Source organism: Molothrus aeneus, chromosome 1 (assembly GCF_037042795.1).
Source record: "Molothrus aeneus isolate 106 chromosome 1, BPBGC_Maene_1.0, whole genome shotgun sequence".
Classification (NCBI taxonomy): Eukaryota; Metazoa; Chordata; class Aves; order Passeriformes; family Icteridae; genus Molothrus; species Molothrus aeneus.
The window spans coordinates 76,958,143-76,972,959 of NC_089646.1; the positions used below are offsets into that span (position 1 = coordinate 76,958,143).

General features: G+C 35.7%; 1 protein-coding gene across 2 annotated transcripts in view; it reads left to right on the forward strand.

Moving 5' to 3' along the window:
* Positions 1–14,817, forward strand: part of CDH18 (cadherin 18) — a 490,995-nt gene that overhangs the window by 239,446 nt on the left and 236,732 nt on the right. The window lies entirely within an intron of this gene.

Genomic DNA, 14,817 nt, shown 5'->3' on the forward strand with positions numbered 1-14,817 from the left:
GTAGCTAAAATCCAAGTTCATACTTTTTTTTTTTAAGTCTAATTTTCTATAAGAACTGAGTCTGTACTTAGGAATACGTAAGCCAGCATTCTTTTTGAGATCTCTGCCATGTGTCACTATTTGAATTTGGTTGCTTTATATTTTGCAGGCAGAAATTGGCCTAATGGGGGTTGAATAGGGAGAAGACCAACTCTGAGAGTTTGATCTGTCACATTCAATTTTTGTAGTATTTCTGTAGCTATAGGACGAATATCAATACTTCATTTCTTTCAAATTTGGTGCATACAGTCTTTATTAGGTGGAACTTAATTATAATTTTTAAATTACTGCATAGCCTGCCTTTAAACATAATTTGATTGACTGAAGACTGAATTGAATTCTCCTTCAAAAAATGACAGAACTCTTCATATTAAAAATATTTTGTTTTCTGTTATTGGCATGGGGGAAGACTTTTGACATCAGTAAATTTTATTTCAGCTTCTTACATCTTGTGCATTACTTCCGGTGCCTATGAAAGAAGCACTTTATACAGTGAATTCTGGATTGAAGTATATTTTTCCTAAATGTAGCTTTTTATACATATGGGTAATTCAATTTTGTAATTTGTACGTGCAAAGTGTCAACATATTTTGAAAACAAATGCAACATTCATAAAATTTATCCTAAATGTGTATGCTAATTACATTATTTTCTTGCCTACCTAAATTTGTAAAAAACTGTGTTCTCAATTTCATATGATGACTCTTCTTAAAATTTATGCCATATATTCTTGGAACAGAAATATATTTGACTAGGATATTTTTATAGCAGCCTTCTTCAGGCAGAAGAGGAACTGATTCCCGCTTAGAAATGCTTATTCCATCTCTGTACTGACAGCTGGTCTTCTTCCTTGCCTTAAGGCCAGAATTAATTTTTGCTTTACTACACTGACACTGGACAGACCTAGGGAAACCCAGAGTCTGATCTGGTTTTGCAATTCTTTTGTAGATTCTGTAGTCAGATGTAGACTACTCCCCAAATGTAGACTACTTTTAGGCAGAAACCTCTGTAAACAGAAGAATAGATGCTCTCTTTCTCAAGTGACTGAAGAGTTTCATCTGTAGTAAAGGAGGACATAACATCAGCTGAAATTAAAGGTATTCAAACAGGAACCCATGAGAAACTTGAGATGACATCTTTCAAGAGTGTTTTGAATTATTTTAAACTGCTAGTATTATTTTTTAAAGAAGTTTAATTCTTAGAAGATGGGATAGTATAGAAAAAGATAAAGCTTTGGGATCTGTATAGACTAGTAACTCTGATGTAGATCCCCGGAAATCATTTAAGTGTCATAATAGAGTTTAGGAAATACTGTCTGTCATCAACGTGAACCCACCTTAGTTGCATAAATTATGTGTTTATAAACAAGATATTCTGGTATCTGTGTCAAACATCGAATTGATACATGTGTTTGAGTTCATACAGCCTACTCAAATTGTCTAAATTATCTGCTTTATCAGCAGTACTTTGATTCAAGAAAACTTGTTTTATGTATCATCTCATATTAGGCAGATTCAAAAATGAAATTGTTAAATTGTTCATTAAACTTCAGGATTACCTGAGGGAAAAGAAAAATATCTACCTAGGAATTGAGGCAACTTTTTCATGTTTAGTAGAAGTCTGAGTAATTAAGATTTGTCCATAATCTTGTATTGGTAAATTGCAGGTCAAATAAATACTGGGAGATCATGCAGGTGAAAATATATATTGGTTATGTAGTAAATTATGAGTAAGGCAAGACACAGCTAGTAGAATGATCCTCTAATTTATCTCCTAATGAAAGTAGAGCAATTCAACAGAAGGAAATTTAATACTCCAAAATTAAGTTCTTTCATGATCCAGTATTCTCTTATGATGCCACACTTTTTTCTGAAAATTGCTCTCTCTGGAAACTGCTAATGAACCATCACATAAAATTGCCTCAAAAATAAGTTTCATTACCCTAATATGACAAAGGAAAAAAACCTGAATTGGCCCTTGAATGTGAAGGAATGGGACCAAAAAAAAGAAAGGAAAAAGTGATATTATTTCTGTGCATACATAGAAAGGCCACTATTAAAATATAATGTATATCTCAGGTCAACTTATTGCCAAAAACAATGTGAAGAGAGCTATGCAACACTTCTAAAAAGAACGTAAAAGAATTATCCAAGATGAGAAAAATAAGTCCCTTGAAATGAGAGTTGAAGAGTTCAATTTAGTCCAGCATGATATAGGAACAGTGTCAATAGACAAGATAGCTCAAAATTACAGGTTTTACCAGCCTTAGTGACAAAGTGTGTCAATGTGCGTGATTGAAAGTTGTCCAAAATTACCATTTTACTTCTATGCACATTCTAGCTGTCAGGATAATTAATAAAACTGAATTAATAAAGGTAAGGAAAATAGAAAGCATATCACTATTGTAAAGATGAAGTAGATTTCAAAAAGAGAATTTTTAATCCTTTTCTTGGTGCGTTTTTTAGTTTGAGGCATTGGAGGAGAGTTCTAGGTGTTTTTTTTGTTTGTTGGTATCTTGTATTTTTCCTTTTTTTCCCTTAAAATACTTATCTCATTAGCTTTGTTCTACACTCACAGGCCTGTAGTTTACAGCAGAGAATCAGATCTAATGATTCCTGCTGGACTTTGATAATGCAAATCTACAAAGCAGCCATAGCATGCTCAGAGTCTGCATATCTATGTGCACTTTCCTGTCTGCACCAGTCATCACTTGTTTATTTTTTTCCCACTGTATTTATTTTTTTCCTTTACTGCCTTGAGCCCATGGGTTGCAGCTTTTGCACTTTATAGTCACTACATCAGCATTGCTAAAATACAGAATACTGATGACTTCTGTAGTGATGAAAATACTGTGTTCTTTTAAATTTTCTATGCTTTCTCTGCACTAAGGGCTTTTTGATTGGTAAAGTATTTGAACCATCTGCTAGAAGACAGGGTAGCTTTACTAAAGATCCAGTGCTGTCTTTCAGGTTACCTTTCAAATTGTGTGAACTTGCACAACATGTGAATTGTTCAAGAACTGGATGAGAGGGAATGTTTGCAATTGAATATTTGTTGAATAAACAATCCCTTTTAAATCTTTTGTCCTAAATCTTGTTTATTTTTGGTATAGTATATTTGTTCTATCATAGTGTAGAACACATAGAATTATATTTAAAATACCTGAAATTTCAAAAATTGGATGGATAAAGTATGAAAAAGGTCATGGATTATATTTAAATATTGAAAGATAATTGACAGCTTCAATTGTCTGTAGCAATCCTGAGAGTCTGGGAAATGTCTGCTCCTTGAAACAAATTTAAACTTTAAGAACACATCTCTTTCTCAGAAACATTTACCAGAGTTTCTTAACATCAGGTCAGTAGGACAGAATATGGGGGAAAAGCTCACAGTTTGGGTTTCACCTCTAACATTCGGGTTCAAACTTTTGCTTGACTTAAGCAGACTTAAAATGAAGAGCCTTGTTTTTTTGTGCCCTCCTTGCCCCAGTGCAGTAACTAGTGCACTAGTTGATAGATTCCCCCTGTAAAATAACTTCTGTATTGACATTTCACTTACAGTATGGGAACAGATACATGGACTTGATTAAATTTCTGGTTTTCCTCTTGTTTTTAAATGACTCGAGAAGAGGCATTTTACAGGGAAACTGATGGGTAATTACTGATGGAAATTTAACAAGGAAAAAAAGGAAAATAATAAATACTGAAAAAACAGCAGTGGTGTACAAACATAGTGAAAAACTCAAGACTTTCGGAATGACAGGAAGTAGTAGCAGTTACCAATTTCTATGGAATACTTTCTGAAGGTTTGCCTCACACTTTGGGGAGGGAAATAATATCAGAACAAGGAGGGGAATCAGGCACACACCACACACCACAGAGGCTGCAACTGTCCAAGATGAGGATAGCCTTTTATGTGCTAATGGCTGAAATCTGATAAATTGATATAACATGAAAACTGATTAGATGTGACACACAGAAACAACTTTAGATCAAAGCAACAGAATCCCAGAATCCTAGGAGAGCTCAAGCTTGCTGAGACCTCTGAAGGTCACCCAATCCAAAACCCATGTTCAAGCAGGAACACCTAGACCCTGTTCTCCAAGACCATGTCCAGACAACTTTTGCGTATTAACAGGGATGGCTACTTCACATCTCTCTGGCAAAACTTTGCCACTGTTCGGCCAAAGTGGGAGCTTGTCCTGGAGGGGACGGGCCGGAGACTGGCCATATAGCCACACCACAGCCGACCAACAGCAGGCCTTAAGAAATAAGAAGCCTCAACTAATGACATCCAGGCAACTTATAGTGAGGAGCAAAGGACTCGCAAATGACTCTGTGACCATTTGGGGGTGGTCATGATCAACAGCCTGTGGTTGGCCAGAAGGCTTCTAGAACATTCTGTGAGAGACTGTATGTATGTATGTATCTATCTATCTATCTATATCTATATCTATATCTACATCTACATCTATATCTACATCTATATCTATATCTATATCTATATCTATCTGTATATATATATATATATATATATATATGTGTGTGTGTGTGTGTGTGTGTGTGTGTGTGTATGTATTTATATGCATGTGTGTGTGTGTGTGTGTGTGTGTCGGCTCCACTTCAGGGTCTTCTGAAGCAGCCTCTTTATGTTTTGTTTTGCACCCGCATTTGTAGCCTTTTTATTTATTTAATAAGTACCTTCACTTTTGGCACTTCAGCTGTACCCATCCCTTCCTTGTGGCTGTGCCACACAACCACACCACCGTTGTGTTCCCAAGACCAGACGGTTTCCCTGTGTGCCCCACAGATCCCTTGGAGCGTTGTTGCCAGCCCATCTCCGGCCACTCTGCTGCTAGCTGTGTCACAGAGATCACCGGTGGTTGGACATGCACCGCAGCACTCACAGCTGACAAACTGTTTCCTGATATTCAGAGGGAACCTCCTGCATTTCAGTTTGTGACCATTGCCTCTGATCCTGCCACCAGGCACCACTGGGCTCCCTCCCCTTTGCACCCTCCCTTCAAGACTGTATATGTATCTTAGTGAGACAACCTTGTGCTCCAGTGCTTTGGAAGCATAGAAAATGGGATCTACTAACAAAAGTATGACTGTATCATCATCGCTGTATAATTTTGCTGTTTCATCAGCTCCTATTGTGTCTAACTAGTTAGGAATTAACACTCATTTTGATGAAGGAGCTTCTGATAAATTACTTTTCCTTACCTGTTTTTTTTCCCCCCTTAGGTTTATTTTTTAAAAAGAAGATATTCATTTTCATCAAAGAATTTAAAGACATATTTAAATCCCATTTTTTTCAAGGAATGAGCTTTAGTATTATATATGGGGATAAGAGATAATAAATATCCCAAACATCTGACTTGCATCATTTCATCTGAAGAACATGGTATACCACAGTATAAAAAGTCAAATTTCTCAGTTATTCAATTTAAATTAGAATGATTTGTTATATTGTAAGCTTTTTATCCTTTTTGTTGTATCTCTGCAAATTGGGCAACAAGATAGTCAAGTCTGAGGGGTCAGTCAGGCTCAGTAAAAATGGATGCACTAAAAAAATATTTGAGGAGGCTGAGATCTTTGTTTCTCTAGGTTTTTTTAGAGAATGTTTCATATGAGATGACTTCATCTGTTTCTGTCTCTTCAGATCATCCTAAACAAACTTTCTTTCCCTTTCTTTCCTTCTTGCGAGACAAAGAAATTCCATTCTTGCCTCATCAGTCAGTCATTTTCCTTGAGAAGTTTTATTTAATGTGTTTTGAATTCATGGAAATTTTCTATGCCTTCCTGCTAGGTCATTTCCCAAAGACCAGTCACCCTAAGCCAATTTCAGAAGCATTTATGTTGGTATTAGCCTTCACTTATGCCAAAAAGAGCACTCATTCTTGCTGTTTTGTCACTCATTATCTTGCAACCATTTGTGTGACGTACTACTTTGTGTAGAATTGCACAAGTAAATTTAGGTTTGTATTTATATCAGAGAAGATGGGGATGAAGCTGCTTTCATTTGAAGTGCAATGTAATGAAAGCAGTAGCTCACTTTATGGTCCCCATCAATTCTCAAGAAAGCTCTGTAGAGACCACAAAGAACTTGCTGTACTTTGGCAATAGAATGGGCCATTGTGTTTGGGGATTAAAGTTGTCAATCACATTCTCCTCCTCTTCAGGACAGCCAACTTTAAAGAATCTTGGTATTCAGCAACAATTGTTTGAAGTGACAATTACAAAGAGGGAAAAGGGATGGAACTTTTTTCTTTTAACTTTTTAATCTACCCATTCCTTTGAAAACAAAGAGCATAGGTAAGGAGCCCAAAATATGAATTTTATTCCAACACAGCTTTTATAGCTAAAAGAGGTCTTTTCTTGGTCTTCAAGGAATAAAATAACGCTGTAGCAACCTAAATCAGTCAAAAAAAAAAAAAATAAGGTGCCAGTAGTACAAATGCATGTAAGAAGTTGTGTGAATTTCAAAATCTTAGAGCAAATGAAAGAAATATCCACAGGAAAAAAAAAAACAAAACAACAAAACAACAAAACCCAGTAAATATTTTCAAGTTTGCATTTCCTATACTGAGAACAAAGGGAAAAAATGAAAAGAGGGAAGAATGAAAAACAGCGATTGAGAAGAATTTTTACATTGATACTAAAAATAGGCAAAGAGGATATAGTATGAATAACAATAATATCTGAAAGTTCTGAACCTAACTTTATTTAACACCTATTAAAAATATCAATAAAGATAAAGATAAAGATGAAATTCTAATATTAAGTGCACATGGAGTTCACTGAAATTGTGCAAGAGCTGGTGGCAGACAAAAAGGCTTAACAATAAGGTTTTACTATTTCTATCAAAAAGTAGCCTGTATAGGAAAGACTAGGAAATTGAATGGGATAATTTTTCAAGGGAATAAAATAAAAATACATCTCTGTTTCAACCCTAGCAATAAGACAGAAATAATGAAATAAACCTTAAATACTTTTTATTGCATAAGATCCTTTGGCAGATATAGAGAGAAGTTACCTTAAATCATTTCAGTGAGTCACTTTTTTTAGTGCATCTCAGTATCTTCATTTTATCATAATGTGATCCCAAGTATTTTTTTCTTGATTTGGCCATCAGATGTATACACATGTATCCTTGTAGAGCAACATTGTCTGACAGTTGTTTGCTTCTAGAACACCGTAATACTTTTCACATACAGAAAATAAATCCCCACAGTATGACTATTTTATCTCTAATTTGTATGCTGAAGATATAAGTGTTATTTTGTCTCTCTTTAATCTGCTGACACATTTCCATCTTTCTATAGTCACCCAACTGCTAGATGGACACCAATGATAATGTAAATTTTTAAATAGCATGTGGAAACAACAGTGAAATTTGTTAACAGTAGCAGAATTTAATTCCCAATTCCCATTCCATTAATCTCTGTATTTTTAAGAGGTCCCACTAATGAGTTCTTTCTGTAATTAATCATGTTGACACACTTCAAAGTAGATGATTTAAATCTTAGCTGAGAAGTAAAGAGTCGGCAAACTCTCACTTATTGTAGATTCAGTGACGTTAATAGTGAATTGAATGTGCTATGGGGTTTCTCAGTGTAATACCATACTAGACTTGATCTTGAATTTTTAAAATATTTAACATAAATTATTTTAGAGTATCTCTACTGTTCACTACAAAATGATCTCCAGTTTGTTTCTGGGGATTTTTCTTTTAGCATAGTTGGAAATACACAGATTCCAACAAAAAGGTTTTTTGTCACAAGTGATTCCTGCAAAATATGAAAACATTATTTTATCTAATTAGGAAATAGTGGTATGTGACTGAAAGTTGAAATTTTTGATAACATTTGTAAAATGTAAACTATAAAAATGTTCTAAAAGTGTACTATTGTAAGCAGATCAGCAGAAACCTTTTAGAGGTCCTGCAAGCACATGGAAAGTCACTGCAGTCATAGAAGCTGCTCACTCAAATAATTAAGTCATCTACATGAAAGTTTTTAGAATCCAGGGGCTAATCTGGTATAATTATGACAAAAACTAAAACTGTATAAAGCACCAGTGTCTCTTTTGTGGCTTATGATAGCCCTGAAATCAGTGGAATTTAAATTAAAAAAAATTAAAATTTCACAAAGTGATAAAAATAACGACCACATGTTCCATTGAAAAAATTGATATTGAAGCTCTCATTTGCTATTAGCAATGGAATACAGGAGATACCAAAGGTAGTCTGAAAAGGGATTTCCTCAAATCTTCTGTGTTGATAAAGACAGTCAGCATCCCAAGAAAGCCTAGATCCTGTGCCCAACCAGTCTGTCAGCATGCAGTTGTGGGGACCCTACACTGAACAGTCTTCTGGATCAGGGAGTGATTGGACTGATTTGATCAGGGTCACAAGCCAACAGAGAGACCCCCTCCCAGGTCTCCACATCTTTATTTGAGTATGTTACCTGCTGACAGCGACTGCCAGCACCCATGAAGCACCCACACCAACAGTTTACAGAACACTCTTTATTAATGAGATTGTGACAAGTTAAGGCTTGCGAGTTGCCATTGGTAGTGTCTGACTGAAAAATGTATTCAAAATAATATAATGAGAAGCTCTAATCCCTAACACAAGCTGTCTTGAGATAATCATTCAGCACACATAAGAGTACAGTTCCTACGTGATAGAAGGGGAAGAAGACAGGTTCAGCCCATCAACTGATTCCAAAAATTACAATGGAGTCTTCCCTAATTTTGTCCCATTCTTAACTTACTTTTATACTATTTTTTTAAGTCTTGGTGGAGCTGGAGTAACTCCAGTAGTACATATGTTTGTCACTGATTGGTGTAAAATTCTAAGATATAGTCAATAAAATATAGAATGCTTCTCTGTGAGGGGTGGTGGGAACCTTGAAGACAGGTAGCTTTGGTATAGAAGTGTGCATCAGTATGACATCTGTGATCTCACCATGGTTGCTGGTTCAACAGCAAGGCATCTTTTTTCTCCCTTGATTAACACCTCATACTGCTATTAACAGTATCCTTGACTAACATATCCTCATACGGGGATTATCAGCTACAAGGTGCTACCGAGATCCCCCCCTTGAAAGGATTTTAACAAAGCCTGGCTGCAGTGTATCCTCTCTACTCCACCCTCCATTTCATTTCCCTTATCATGATTTGTGGGGGTAAGTCAGGCATGATGACTGCGTCCCATCCAGGAGTGCAACTGCATTTCACCTGAAAATTTCTACACTAACTCCTGTTAGAGTGTGCATATAACTTCCCAGTTTTCTCTGAACCCCCCAGCCATTTTCCCACATTCTGATACTCAGAAAACAAATGGTGGGAAAAGGCAAAAGAATGAGAGGATCATAATGAAGCTAAAGATTCTATAGAAATAAGAATTTCATAATTGGAGACTTTACAGTCTGTTTTGACTGCTTCTTAAATCAGAGGAAAGAAATAAACTGATTTCAGAATTTGTCTGAAGACAATCTCAATAGGAAGAAGCAAAAGTGTATTGTTGATGATCATGCATCTTTCATCTGGCAGCTATGAAACGTGGGGGAGAGTATCTAGAGAGTCTTCAATTTTCAGGATGTCATCATTGACACTGACTAAACTTTATTATACTGGCAGTAATATCCAACTTATCAGGCAAGCCAGGAGTATAATCTCTGAAATCATCAACAAAATTTTGTTCTTTAAGAGATTGTGAATGAAGAGCATTTTGTTCATTTTTTCTCTAGAGCCTCTCACTCAAAACATCGGTTCAACATGCTAGTCTTCAAGAAAATGTGATAGCTGAAAAGACAGACCAGTGCTTAAAGCATATTGATACCTTCCATGTTATAAAGACACTTTATCTACTTTAAGGTACAACAGAAATGTCTTCAGGAAATGTTTTATGTTTACCTGAGAACTGCATGGGAAGAAACTTCCATGTGCACAAAAATGGTGGTATCTCTGAGCCACTAATAAGATTTGAATCTCTAAAAATAATCAGTCATGAGTGGTTCTTGGTATTTCCTTGACATTATGAAATAGTATCTGTTTTACAAGTCAATTAACATTTTTTAGTCACAGTAGACTGACATGAGTCATCAATTTAACAGTCCTAAATTTTGGCATATTATGCATCAATAGACATCATTTCTTGCTCATTCTTTTCATAGCTAGGTTTATTAGATTTTTTTTTTGAAAACTCACAAAATCACATCAGCAATGAAGACATGGGATCCTATTTTGATAAACCATATAACATAGGAGACATTCCAAACTAGAACCAATTTCAGTATACAGATGATTGACTTTCTTTCCATTGCAGAATACAACTAAGATTTGTCTTAGGTATAGCTAAGAAGAAAACCTGGTTTTCAGGAATTACTGTGAATTTTTGTTGAAAAACAAATATTTTTTTAAAACTATTCAGTGGCAGTTTTTATTTTCACATTTTCCTGTATGTGTGTGATTATTATACAGTTATTACTTTGTTTTAGTTGCATTTGTTTAAAATGCTAAAATGATGTCAGCTTTATAAATAAAATGGTTCTCTTACCTGTATCAGGCACTAGTGTTTGGTTTTATCTAAAAAGTTTTTGCATTATATATCATTGGTTTTGTTTGGGGGAAGAGTATAGTAAAAGAAATGAGACTTTTTTGAGAAAAAAAAAATTCCCTTTTCCTAGCTCTTGTCAAAGTTCTACCAAGGCTTTTTAAGTTGACTGTATACTTTTTAAATTCATGCATTTATATGAATGCTTCTCCCTGCTATCATCAGTTTAAAGCTATCACATCTATCAGTTCTGGAGCTGGCTTTTGCTGGTCTGAAAGCCAGATGGTTTTGTCTTCTGATGTGTTCTCCTTTCCAGATCTTTCCCCAGTGCTTGCTCACCCTTTAAAGAAGCTAAGGGCAGTGTGTTTCCCTGTTCTGTTGTACTGCTGAACTCACTGCTCAGCAGGAGGTTTTAAGAGTTGTTTTCCACTGTAGAAACAAGGAGCAAACCCTACTCATGGGAAGTAGAAGGGTGGCCAGGTTAAAAAAAAGAGAAAAAAAGTAGAAGAAAATTTCTGTGTATCAATTACTGTCTTGCAAGTAAAAGCCCTTGACATGGTCTATAGGTATTCAAGCACCTTTCCCATGTGTGCCTACCCCTGGGTTGGCTTGTGGTGGTTGGTGTAATGCATGCAGTGCCAGCAGTTTTTGTGATTGCTGCATGCCTTGCTGCCCTCAGGTGTGCAGCTCCCCTCAGGATCACATCAGTGCAGATGGCTGGTGCACTTTGTACATCATCTGGCTTCCCCCTCTAGGCATGGGAAAGGTTTTGGACAACCTTGAAGGGCAGATGCTCTCAAGGAGTGTTTCTGCTTCTGGATCTTTCTTCTTTCCCCTTAGTAATATAAGGACTTCAGAAAAGTTTAACACTTTCCAGGCAGAAAAGTCTGAGTTATCCCCTGACTAGTTTTGAAAATGTATGTTCTGTAACAGGTTCTTTGAATGTAGGTTTCCATAAAATTAACAAAGGCACATTAATAACTAACATTAGATAAAGAGTGGTTTATCTTCCAACTTTGGTGATACTTAAGAGTCTTTTTACAGTAGATGGGCTTAAAAAAAACTACAGCAGAAACAAAGAAATTAGAAAACACATTATTAATTAAAAGGCATATTAAAGGACTTAGGTCTTGAACATGGAAATAAAACTTTAAATTTAATAATGTCTGTGTTGGAATTTAATAATGTCTGCTTATTAATACTGATATTGCATTGGGACAAAAAAGAATAGTGCTGGAGATCGATTTTTCCTACTCATTTAGGTGCTTATGGTGATGTACTGATTCCATTAAATGCCACTGATAAAAATATTTTTAGATGTGGTACAAAATCAAAAAAAAAATTGTGGTAAGGTCAAAATCAAATTATTATTAAATGAAATTAATATTACCTAGTATAAGCTTAAAACATCTGAATATACAATAGCCCACATACTGTAAGTGTTAAAACACAGGCAGTAAAATGTTATATGCATAAATTTATGCATAGTGTACACTGAGTTTTCATTTACAGCAATAAAGCTCCACTTCTATTGAGTCATTCAGAAGAATTAGAAAGGATCAGGGATCTATAGCCCTATATTATAAAGGGCTAGAAAGAGAGAATAAATAAACTTTAAGCTTTGAAAAATGTGTTAAGTATTTTTATCTTAAAAATTCTTTAAGGAACAACTGGTTAACTCTTCCTTGCCAATCATGATTTTAAATAGTGTTATGGGATTAGATCATGCTTTTCTGTTGCACTAAAAATGAATATTGTAAACCCAGTAGTTTTCTTATTGCATAGTCTGTTATTTGCATCCCTACAGGTAAGTCTAGCCTTTTTAGTAATACATAAAAATTTCTGCTTTTTTTCTCATTGCAGATCCTATAAATATAAGAATTTGACTTGATGTATAGTATAATTTCTTACCACGTTGAGAAATAAGACTGGCTGGTTCATTGGGTGACTGGCATGCAAAGCTATTATAGGTGACTAATGTGCAAAACACTTTTGCTATTGTCAATATAGGAAAGGAAAAAGGAACTACTGGTCTGTTTTTAAAATATGTAGCTTAGTTTTGCAGTTTCAAAGAAACTTCCAATACAGGTTCATCTGTCAGCTTGCATACTATCCTATTGCTCATGTTGTTGACAAAGGTGCTAAATAGTGTTTAGACCAATCTTGACTCTTGATCCATGTGATTCTGAGAGTCTTGAAGTCCAGCCAGACTTTCACTACCTTATGTTCTATGCAACCAATAAAGTCCTTAGTATGACTATGGGGATATTGGGAGAGAATGTGTCAAAAGATTGACTCAGGTTGAAGGAAAGTATTTGTCCTGCTGTCTACATCCACTTGTTTCATCAGAGAGGACAAGTTTATCAGGCAAGATTTCCTCTTGGTAAATCCATACTTGCCAGTCCAAGTCAGGCTGCTGTCCTGAAAAGCTTTTTGGGGACTTGCTTTATAAATTATATAGGGATGCAAGTAAGGTTGACCAGTCTTGTGGTTCTGTGGATATTCCTTCTTACAGTTTTTGGAAATGAAGATGATCAAAGGGCTGAAACACCTCCCCTGTGAAGATTGGCTGAGGGAGTTTTGGTTGTTCAGCCAGGAGAGGAGTCTCTGGAGAGACTTTACTGCAATCTTCCAGTATGTAAAGACGCCTGCAGATTATGGCAAGGGCATGTAGTACTAAGACAAGGGACAGTGCCTTTAAGAGAAAAGAGGGTAGGTTTAAATTGGATTTTTCTTTACTGGGAGGGTGGTGAGGCACTGGCATAAGTTCCTCAGAGAAGTTGAGGATGCTCACTTCTGGGATTGGTCAAGTCTGTCTTGGGTGGTGCTTTGAGGAGCACGATCTAGCAGAAAGTGTGCCTGCCCATGGCAGGAGGGTTTAAACTAGATGACCTTTAAAGGTCCCTTCCAAACCAAACCTTTCAGTTATTCTGTAGCAGGGAGTATCTCCCCAATGACAACAGTCACTCCATTCAACACTGCTGGATGTATCCTGTCCCATTTTGCACTTCTCCCGTTTACCTCCACAGCTCTAAAATGATTGAAAGAATGAGGCATTCTATCAGTAGATGGAACATATTTTCTTAAAAACTCCTGAAGCCAGTAAATTGAGTTACCAAATACAGGAGCTGTTAACCATTAGAATTAGAAAAGAAGAATACCAAGAGAAGTGGCTGATAATTCAGTTCTTCAGTTTCTTAAAGCAAAATTAGAACCTTCCTGCACTATATGCATCAATCAAACCTCAGTTGTTAGGCTTACTACCAGAGAACGTGAGTGGAGTCTTTTGTCTTGTCTTGCATGTGACTGCCTACTTAATGGTTCCTTCTTGGCTAGAATCTATAGAATTGCCATTGCAATCATTTCCTCAAGGGGAGCCACTCTCCATGAGTTTTATCTAATGGTAGAAAGAATCAGAAGAATAAAACAATGACAACAGCTTATCTAATGTTATATCAAAACAGAATTGACGAATTCTACTTTTTCAAAAACTTTTTTCATTTTGGAAGATATGGGATCAAAACCAAAGTATTTTAGTAAGCCTTTTTATGGGAATAACACTTTATATGATGTGCCTTTCCTACACCTTTAGTGAACAGATGGGTAGTAATCGGTTATGAGTGCAGTCGGAGCACTAAAGAAAATGTTGTCATTTTTTCTCCTGCTAGCCATTTATCTATTTAATTCTTTGACAGAACGGAGGAAATGTAACTAAATGTTCTGTTTTAATTAAAATGAAAGTAAATCTATTAGTCAGGGAAACTCTGTGTTCTGTTTATGCTTGGGGAATAGAAAAAACATATGTCTCTGCTTCATTGTTTGTCACCATCTAACACGAGGTTATTTCTTGTTGCTTATTTAGCCTATTAAACAGATCATACTAGTCATAAACTTGATTTTTCTTAATTCTAACTAATTACAGTGGGCACTAATAAGTAAATGGCAAAAGAAAAGCACATCCTGAGAAGCATTCCAGTAGATGGAATGATCTGCCTTTAGCATACTGTGTGCTGAGTCTAAGAGAAGCAATTTCTCTATCTTAGTAAAGATAAAAAATACATAATATGCCCCAGAAATAATGTCCTTTTGGATTATATTATGAAAATCTGTCTTTATATTGTCCCAGAAATCTTTGCTTGTTAGTATTTTCCTACCACTAAGCAATACTTTATTAAAGCTATAGTTACAGTGGGAAAGAAGGTTGTATCACACTAC